A 10000-nucleotide genomic window follows, 5' to 3' on the forward strand; every position below is an offset into this window, starting at 1 on the left:
TCGCATGTCACCTTTTCATGATTTTCATATTTTGTACATTTTCTTAAAGATTTTTTTTATTCTCTATCCAGCGGTGAAAACCGTTTTAGAAAAGAGTGAACACTTTTCGAGTTATAAGCCTGTGACTATGGTGACCCTCACACTGTTACTAGACACCCCCCGGACTTATATTATGCCTTGCGCAGAACCGCGTGAGGTGACAAGCGACTCATTTTGTGGTGGAGGGTCACAAATAAACAGTCTGTCTGCTTCTTGGTGAGAGTTGTAGACTTATGTCTTTTTTGAATTGAATTCGCAGATTGACATACGTTTCACTGAGAAAAATTAATTAAGTACAAATTCCTCATTCTAGACCGAAAGCAGCAAAACTGGTGATGTTTGGTGTGTTGTCTCGGTAGAAGAATTCTCTGATCCCATGTAAAATCATGGGAGAATTTACTGTAATTTACACGATTTTTACTTGGGAAAAAATTAACGTACCGATAAATTTGGCCATGAAAAGTTCTGACAAAGACAAACAAGAAAGACGCAGGATAAGAATACAATGCGAACAGATGCATGTGACAACACAAATCCGGTTGTCTTCTCAAAGTCATTCGCAAAATCACAAAAACGGAAGGCCGAAAAACAACAAAGGCAGACATCTAAAGCCGAAATTATTCACAACTTTTTCTTTTCATTAACATTATGCGCTTCTGCTAATTTTCAATCGCACAAAAATCTCGGCTACGGAAATCGCTTTCCTTCCAGCCAATAATTCCCACTCCCTGTAACGTTCATTCCCTCTCCCGGTCAAAAGAGCAACTTGCATCAATAACCTGCATGCAAAAGCCGAAAATCGAACCGCGAGGCAGTGAAAGGCGCTTGGAAATGGAGACGGATTTCGCCTTTTGTTGCCGCCAAGCATATTCCGCAAACCATCATGGCGGCGTCAAGCCCGTTATCAGAAAAACTGCCCTCGTTTTTTTGTCCAAGACGTCTTCCGGCGCGCCATGCATTTGTAATAATGTTTTGGGGAGTGAATTTCTGTCATCGAAACGAAGCCAGCCGCTCGGAATAAAAGTCTAAAAACAGCTTCCCAATTTATTGTCTGATGTAGCGATGGTGATGGCTTTTGTAGGAAACCACGCAAGCGATCAGATGACTTACACTTTCATTTTCTGCACCTTGCATTTGATTGGAGGCTCGTGGCGCCTGCGCAGAGGAGAATACGAATTCCCAATATTTCCTGGACGGTTTGAAGTTGGGAACTATAGAAAGTTGTGGCTGTGAGACGAATGGCTTTTTATGGCTGAAAACTGTAGCGAGATACAAAGACGGCGTTAATGAAAAGAGAAATGACACGTCAGATTTTCATTTTCGCACGCCCTCCCACCTCGCTATATATCTGACTTAGACTCAAGGACTGACAGGATAACTTTTGCTTTGGGGTCATGTGCCATTGTGAGTGACGAGAAGCATAGTTTTTTTGTAACTTCTTTTAAATGAATAAAAACATAATTACAATAACGAGCTGAAAGAGAGAGCTATGAGAAACACACTCACCCACACAGAATGAGAATGACAGACCAAGGTGAGATTTTCTTGCGCGTGCGTGTGTGTGCGTGTGTGTGTGTGTATGTATGTGTGTGTGTGTGTGTGTGTGTGTGTGCGCGTGTGTGTACGTGTGTGTATGTGTATGTGTGTATGTGTGTATGTGTGTGTGTGTGTGTGTGTGTGTGTGTGCGCATGCACGCGTGCGTACGTTCATGCGTGTGTGCATGTATGTCTACGCGCATGTGTTTATCTGTGTGCGAGTGCGCTCACCAAACCAGGCTAAACTGTTAGTTACATTTTTTTGTTTACCCCATAAGTGAACTGAGAGTGTTGGCAAAAAGGTGTCACTATCTACCATCACCCACCAGTGTGGCCCTTTTAGCACCTGGGCACAAAAGACTCCATCGTTAACAATAGCATCGGCGAGAAACACGGAAAACAACTCTCAGACTCAGTCTCTGGAACGGCCATATTCTTTCTGGCACACCGTAATTAATATTTTCCCTCTCCAAAATCTCCCAGCACGCATTTCTTCTCAGAAGCCGAGTCAGGTGCAGCCTCGGCGCCGGAAGCACGTGAAATACACACGCATGCGCACGGCACGCGTTCCATCAATCATTCCTACTGCGCGCCACGGCGCTCTTTCGCACGTGCAGAAATCCCGACACGCACTGAGCGCGTCTTTCAAAAAGTGGAGAAGAGGCCACGCATGCGCAGAAAGCTTTTAAGTGTCAGATATCTGACGTTCGCTTTAAAGTCCTCAAACATTTTGTCTGCGATATAATTACAGAGGCCGTTGTTTTGTGTTGTCGTTTCCATTGGCACAGAAGACGACTTTTCACTCAAATTCCTCACATTTCTATCCCATGACGACGCTCGTTCTCGTGTCGAGGGCGGCAGTGACTAGAGTTACCTCTCTTTCATAGGAAGTGGAACTCTCCTCGAACGAAGGTCCGTTAAGCCCTCTAAACATTTTTCGCAAGCGGACGCTCTATTGTCGGATTTTGTTTCTTGTTTTAATTATGGAGTAGGCACGCATCATATGAATTCGCTAGCACGTAACAACGACTATCAATTGTCCAGTGATCAAATGAAACGTTCTGCTCCAATGCGGAAATAGGTATGATCAATAGCAGATCCTATGTCTTCACTGTCTATAGTATTTCTACAATAATTTGCATTTTATGTATGAAATTATCCTCTCTTCGTATCTTCTGCCATCAACAATATTTGTTTTGTCATTGTTTTTACATTTAGTCAAGTTTTGACTAAATGTTTTAACATAGAGGGGGAATCGAGACGAGGGTCGTGGTGTATGTGTGTGTGTGTGTGTGTATCTGTCTGTCTGTGTGTGTGTGTGTGTGTCTGTCTGTCTGTCTGTGTGTGTGTGTGTAGAGCGATTCAGACCAAACTACTGGACCGATCTTTATAAAATTTGACATGAGAGTTCATGGGAATGATATCCCCGGACATCTTTTTCTTTTTTTCGATAAATACTTTTGATGACGTCATATCCGGCTTTTTGTAAAAGTTGAGGCGGCGCTGTCACACCCTCATTTTTCAATCAAATTGATTGAAATTTTTGTAAAGCAATCTTCCACAAAGGCCGGACTTCGGTATTGCATTTCAGCTTGGTGGCTTAAAAATTAATTAATGACTTTGGTCATTAAAAATCTGAAAATTGTAATAATTTTTTTTATATAAAACGATCCAAATTTACGTTCATCGTATTCTACATCATATCCTGATTCCAAAAACATATAAATATGTTATATTTGGATTAAAAACAAGCTCTGAAAATTAAAAATATAAAAATTATGATAAAAATTAAATTTCCGAAATCGATTTAAAAACACTTTCATCTTATTCCTTGTCGGTTCCTGATTCCAAAAACATATAGATATGATATGTTTGGATTAAAAACACGCTCAGAAAGTTAAAACGAAGAGAGGTACAGAAAAGCGTGCTATGCAGCACAGCGAAACCACTACCGCGCTGAACAGGCTCGTCAGTTTCACTCCGTTATGCACAAGCGGCGGACTACGGTTATTGTGAAAAAATGCAGTGCGTTCAGTTTCATTCTGTGAGTTCCACAGCTTGACTAAATGTAGTAATTTCGCCTTACGCGACGTGGATGCTGAGATGATTCTGTGCATTTCTTCTGTGACAAAAGTATCATTTATTTCGCGACAGTACATTCATAGTTAGCGTGTGAAGACGGCTTCTAATGGGATCGGGTTTAAACTATGTTGTTAGATATTCTTTGCATAAACGTAGAACAAAATCATTTTTGTTTTCTTTGAAAAGATGAGTTATTTCGTCTGCCGCGCAGGAGTATACATTCGCGCTCTGATGTTTCAATTGGTTGTGTCTGTTTGGTAATGCCGTCACCAAGTGTACATATTTTCAAATGACAACGTTGTACATATTCTGGTGGATGTTGTTTTTTGTTCAGTGTAAAACACTATTTATTTACTTTTTTTTATGACACAAGCCCCGTGTACTTTTCTAGTGCAGCAATCTGATTATTACTGCAGCTTAATTACTGTGACGTTATATCTCAGAAGTCGGAAAGCTGATCATAAGAGATTTTCCCCGACCTTAAAGTTTTTAGTGAAGAACATAAGATGAATACTGATTTTATTTTGTTTTTAAAAGAATTGCTTGTTTTGGGTTATCTCTTGACAGTTGTAACCAATCACGCTGTTAGGTTGTTGCCGCTGTCGCTTATGATATTGTTCACGATTTCGTTGAAGCTGATCAAGATGATGAAGGCGACGACGACAGCGACGATCATGATGATGAAAAGAAGAAATGATAAAATTATATTTAAGGGAGAAAGGGTTATGTTGATGAAGAAAAAGAAGATTACGACGACAACACTGACGACAGCGCTGATTCCAAAAGAGATAACAATAAAATGCTATACTGATCACGGTTCCCATCACTGCATCACAAAATTGATGTTTAAAGAACGAATACCGATCACTGCATCGCAAAATTGATATTTAAAGAACGAATACCGATTACTGCATCGCAAAATAGATGTTAAAAGAACGAATACCGATCACTGCATCGCAAAATTGGTGTTTAAAGAACGAATACCGATTACTGCATCGCGAAATAGTTGTTAAAAGAACGAATACCGATTACTGCATCGCAAAAGGGATGTTTAAAGAACGAATACCGATCACTGCATCGCAAAACTGATGTTTAAAGAACGAATACCGATCACCGCATCACAAGTGTCATGATGGCAGTATTCTGCAGGATTGCAGGAATCTCCAGCCACTGAGGAGAGAGATCTGACCAGGCCGACCACCCTCCACGAGAAGCTGCATGGACCTGTGGAGGCTCTACATAAGATCACCGACTTCATTTCCAGAGCTGGACTCCAATTGTAAAGGCGAACGACAAGAAGAAGAAGACTGCATCACAAAACTGATGTTTAACGAACGAATACCGGCGGCACGCTCGTTCCTTGAGTCACAAGCTTCGCTTTCATTTTGTTTTGTTCAAGGGGACAGGTTCCACAGTCTTGTCTTGTCCCTACTTATAGGCACTGACCACCAGACAGCAAGGACCCAGCGGTCATCCGGCCATCGATATCTCTCCGGCCCATCCTCCACTTGGCCCTGACTGGACGTCGCCCCATTTCGCTCAGCAAACACGCACGTGAGAGGGCGGGGTTTGCTATGCAAATACTCCTCGCGCACACGTCAATAATGTCATGTTGTCTGTCCGAGTCTTCAAGTTACGTCCACATCTCCGATGGAGTCGCAGTCTTCGGCGCTGTTTTTGTTGTGGTGGTGGATGGTTTGGGTGGAGTGGTAGAGCTGAGATTGAGATTATGCATGGGGGTGGGTTGGTTGTGTGTGTGTGTGTGTGTGTGTGTGTGTGTGTTTGTGTGTATGTGTATGTGTGTGTGTGTGTTTGTGTGGGTGGGGGTGTGTTTATGTGTGTTAAACACAAAACCCGCGTGAATCATTTCGCAGATCATGCTGAAAATCAACATCAGTGTCAGAAATCCATGTGAAATATTCAGGCTGAAAATCAACGTCAGTAATAATAATAATAATGCATACTATTTCTAATGCGCATGAATCCAGGAATTAACTCTGCTCAAAGCGCTGTACAATCATTGGAAGACAATACAACAACAACGTAACATTATTTACAGTGCAATGACACACATATCAATGAATAACACATTGCACTATAAAACATTATCACAAACACACGCGCGAACACACACGCGCACTATATAATACACATTGCACAATAATGCACTATTACAAACATACGCTCTCACGCGCGCACGCGAGCAACACACATACGTCAAAAACTATGTACAGCCGTGCACGGGGCAAAAATAACCGTCTGAAACGGACCAGGCTTGAAAGTGTATTTTATGGAAAATGTTTGCAGAACAGGTGTTTTTAGTTTTGATTTGAACTATGACAGGGAAGAGGAACTGCGGAGGTCAGCGGGGAGAGAATTCAAAACAGAAGGGGCTTGATATTTGAAGGATTTCTTTCTGTACGTTTCAAGTTTAAATTTTGGTACTTCGAGGAGCTTTTCAGAGCTGGACCTGAGAGAGCGAGAGGGTTCGTAGATGTTCAGTACTGAGGATATTCCCCAGGATGGCTGAAAATCAACGTCAGTATCAAAAATGTATATGAAATATTACACAAGACAAGCTGAAATTAACATTAGTATCAGAAATCCACATGAAATATTCCACAAGACAGGCTGAAATCAACCTCAGTATCAGAAATCCATATGAAATATTCCTCAAAATCAGAATCACTATCAGAAATCCATATGAAATATTCCGGAGGTTAGGTTGAAAATCTACCGCAGTATCAGAAATTCATGTGAAATATTCCTCAGGATGGCTGAAAATCAACATCAGTATGAGAAATCCGCATGAAATATTCCTCATGAGCTCAGAATGGTTGAAAAACAATATCAGTATCAGAAATCCATAGGAAATGTTCCTCAAGATGGCTGAACATCAACATCAGTATCCATAATCCATATGGAATATTCCTCAAAATCAAAATCACTATCAGAAATCCATATGAAATATTCTGGAGGTCAGGTTGAAAATCAACCGCAGTATCAGAAATTCATGTGAAATATTCATCAGGATGGCTGAAAATCAACCGCAGTATCAGAAATTCATGTGAAATATTCCTCAGGATGGCTGAAAATCAACCGCAGTATCAGAAATTCATGTGAAATATTCCTCAGGATGGCTGAAAATCAACCGCAGTATCAGAAATTCATGTGAAATATTCCCCAGGATGGCTGAAAATCAACCGCAGTATCAGAAATTCATGTGAAATATTCCTCAGGATGGCTGAAAATCAACCGCAGTATCAGAAATTCGCATGAAATATTCCGGAGGTCAGGCAGAGAGACACATTTCTTTGTCCAGCTCTCGGGGTCGTGGTCGTTACAGCTGTCTTGTTGGGCCAGCCTTGGCCCGAGGCGTCCATCTCTGTGGGTCCAGTGCACGACAAGACTCTAATGAGAGGCCGTTACTCCCTGCCGGAACAGACGTCAGTGATACTAGGGGGGGGGGGGGGGGGGGGAGAGAGAGAGAGAGAAAGAGAGAGAGATAGAGAGAGACAGACAGAGACCGAGACAGCGAGACAGAGGCAGAGAGAGAGAGAGAGAGAGAGAGAGGGGGACAGAGAGAGAGGGGGACAGAAAGAGAGACAGAGACAGACAAACAGACAGAGACAGACAGACAGACAGAGACAGACAGACAGACAGACAGAGACACAGAGAGACAGAGACAGAGAGAACGACAGGTTGGTGGGGGTGGGGCGAGAAAGAGAGTTCGTCTTACTATCCCTTTTCCCAAGAGAGAACAAGTCGCGTAAGGCGAAAATACAATATTTAGTCAAGTAGCTGTCGAACTCACAGAATGAAACTGAACGCAACGCAACGCAGCAAGACCGTATACTCGTAGCATCGTCACTCCACCGCCCGTGGCAAAGGCAGTGCACGTGGAATTGACAAGAAGAGCGGGGTATTCGTTGCGCTGAGAAGGATAGCACGCTTTTCTGTACCTCTCTTCGTTTTAACTTTCTGAGCGTGTTTTTAATCCAAACATATCATATCTATATATTTTTGGAATCAGGAACCGACAAGGAATAAGATGAAAGTGTTTTTAAATTGATTTCGAAAAAAAAAATTTGATAATAATTTTTATATATTTAATTTTTAGAGCTTGTTTTTAATCCGAATATAACATATTGATATGTTTTTGGAATCAGCAAATGATGGCGAATAAGATAAACGTAAATTTGGATCGTTTTATAAATTTTTATTTTTTTTTACAATTTTCAGATTTTTAATGACCAAAGTCATAAATTAATTTTTAAGCCACCAAGCTGAAATGCAATACCGAACCCCGGGCTTCGTCGAAGAGTACTTGACCAAAATTTCAACCAATTTGGTTGAAAAATGAGGGCGTGACAGTGCCGCCTCAACTTTCACGAAAAGCCGGATATGACGTCATCAAAGACATTTATCAAAAAAATGAAAAAAACGTTCGGGGATTTCATACCCAGGAACTCTCATGTCAAATTTCATAAAGATCGGTCCAGTAGTTTAGTCTGAATCGCTCTACACACACACACACACGCACACACACACACACATACACCACGACCCTCGTTTCGATTCCCCCTCGATGTTAAAATATTTAGTCAAAACTTGACTAAATATAAAAAGTAGTGGTTGGAAGGATGGTTGGGGTTGGGTTAACGGGTAATGGCAAAACGAAAGGAAACAGAAAGAAGACGGAAAGAAATAAACGAAATAGCTACTGCTCTGTGCTGCCGTTTTAAATTATTTTGCATTTTATCTATGTAACGTTTTACGAGACACAATAATATCCGCGTATTGATTACCAATCAGCAACACGACCAATCAATTTGCACTTAATTACGATTAACAATCCTTTTTTTCTCCAAACGCACAATGCACAAAAAGTTATATTCACAAGCTTCTGAGATGCTGCACCGACATGGACACATTTCCCTTCGATCCTAATCTAAAAGCGACGACCACCGCTACCAACACTACTAATCCACTGAGCCATTCAGCCCAACCCTTGCTTCACTTCCACCACTCCACAGCTAGCCAAAATCGAAGAATAAAAGCCAAGAAGACCAAGAGGAAAAAAGTCAAGACTCTGCTAATGAAGCGTCGTCCATTCGCATCACGGATAGAACATGGAGCGCGTCATATATTGTGAAAAATAATATCCTCCCCCTCTCGCTCGACCGGAACTGCTCTCCGGTTGCCTCCCTTTGCCGGAAGTGAGGCACAAAGCCACGGCAGAAGCAAGGGGGCCGGGGACTAAGTAGGTTGGGAAATGAAGGGAAGGGAGTCGTTGGCTCTCCAGAGCTGATACATGTCATTAGAGGCTTTTGTCTAGGCCCTTGCTTCTTTCTGATAGAGCCTGGTTCCAGTCGCGGGGAACATGGTGTTGGGAGACGTTCTTGGGGCGGGGATGTAGCTCAGTTGGTAGCGCGCTGGATTTGTATTCAGTTGGCCGCTGTCAGCGTGAGTTCGATCCCAGGTTCGGCGGAAATTTATTTCAGAGTCAACTTTGTGTGCAGACTCTCTTCGGTGTCCGAACCCTCCCCCCGTGTACACTACATTGGGTGTGCACGTTAAAGATCCCACGATTGACAAAAGGGTCTTTCCTGGCAAAATTGCTTAGGCACAGTTAATAATTGTCTACCTATACCCGTGTGACTTGGAATAATAGGCCGTGAAAGGTAAATATGCGCCGAAATGGCTGCAATCTACTGGCCGTATAAAATTTCATCTCACACGGCATCACTGCAGAGCGCCTAGAACTGTACCCACGGAATATGCGCGATATAAGCGTCATTGATTGATTGATTGATTGTATGGTAGGGTGTGGGACATTGTGGGTTTGTGATATAGTGTCCGTTTGTGTGTGTGGTTGGGTGAAACAAAAACAGAAAAACGAGCAACCAACCAACCAACCAACTAACCAACCAACCAACCAACCAACCAACCAACCAACTAACCAACCAACCAACCAACCAACCAAACAAACTTACAAACGAACGAACGAAAGAAAGAAAAAACAAACAAACAAACAAACCAACAAAACAACACACCAACAAACCAACAAACAAGCAAACAAACAAACAAGAAAGCAAGTCATCCAGCGAACGAACTAACTAACAAACACATAATCATTGTAACTCAGAATGAGAAACAAACACAAAGAGTTTCATGAACATAACTGACCTAGCTCTAGTTTGGCGTTTGCTTTTATTGATTGATTGATTGATTGTTTCCATTGTTGTTTTTTATCGTTTGTTTGTATTTGCCACTCTAACTGCTTCCTAATCAGATGACCTTTTTTCCCTCCATTTTCTCGTGTTGCTCTCCCAAGTAGACG

The sequence above is a fragment of the Littorina saxatilis genome, linkage group LG1 (genome assembly GCF_037325665.1).
Source record: "Littorina saxatilis isolate snail1 linkage group LG1, US_GU_Lsax_2.0, whole genome shotgun sequence".
In the NCBI taxonomy this organism is placed as follows: Eukaryota; Metazoa; Mollusca; class Gastropoda; order Littorinimorpha; family Littorinidae; genus Littorina; species Littorina saxatilis.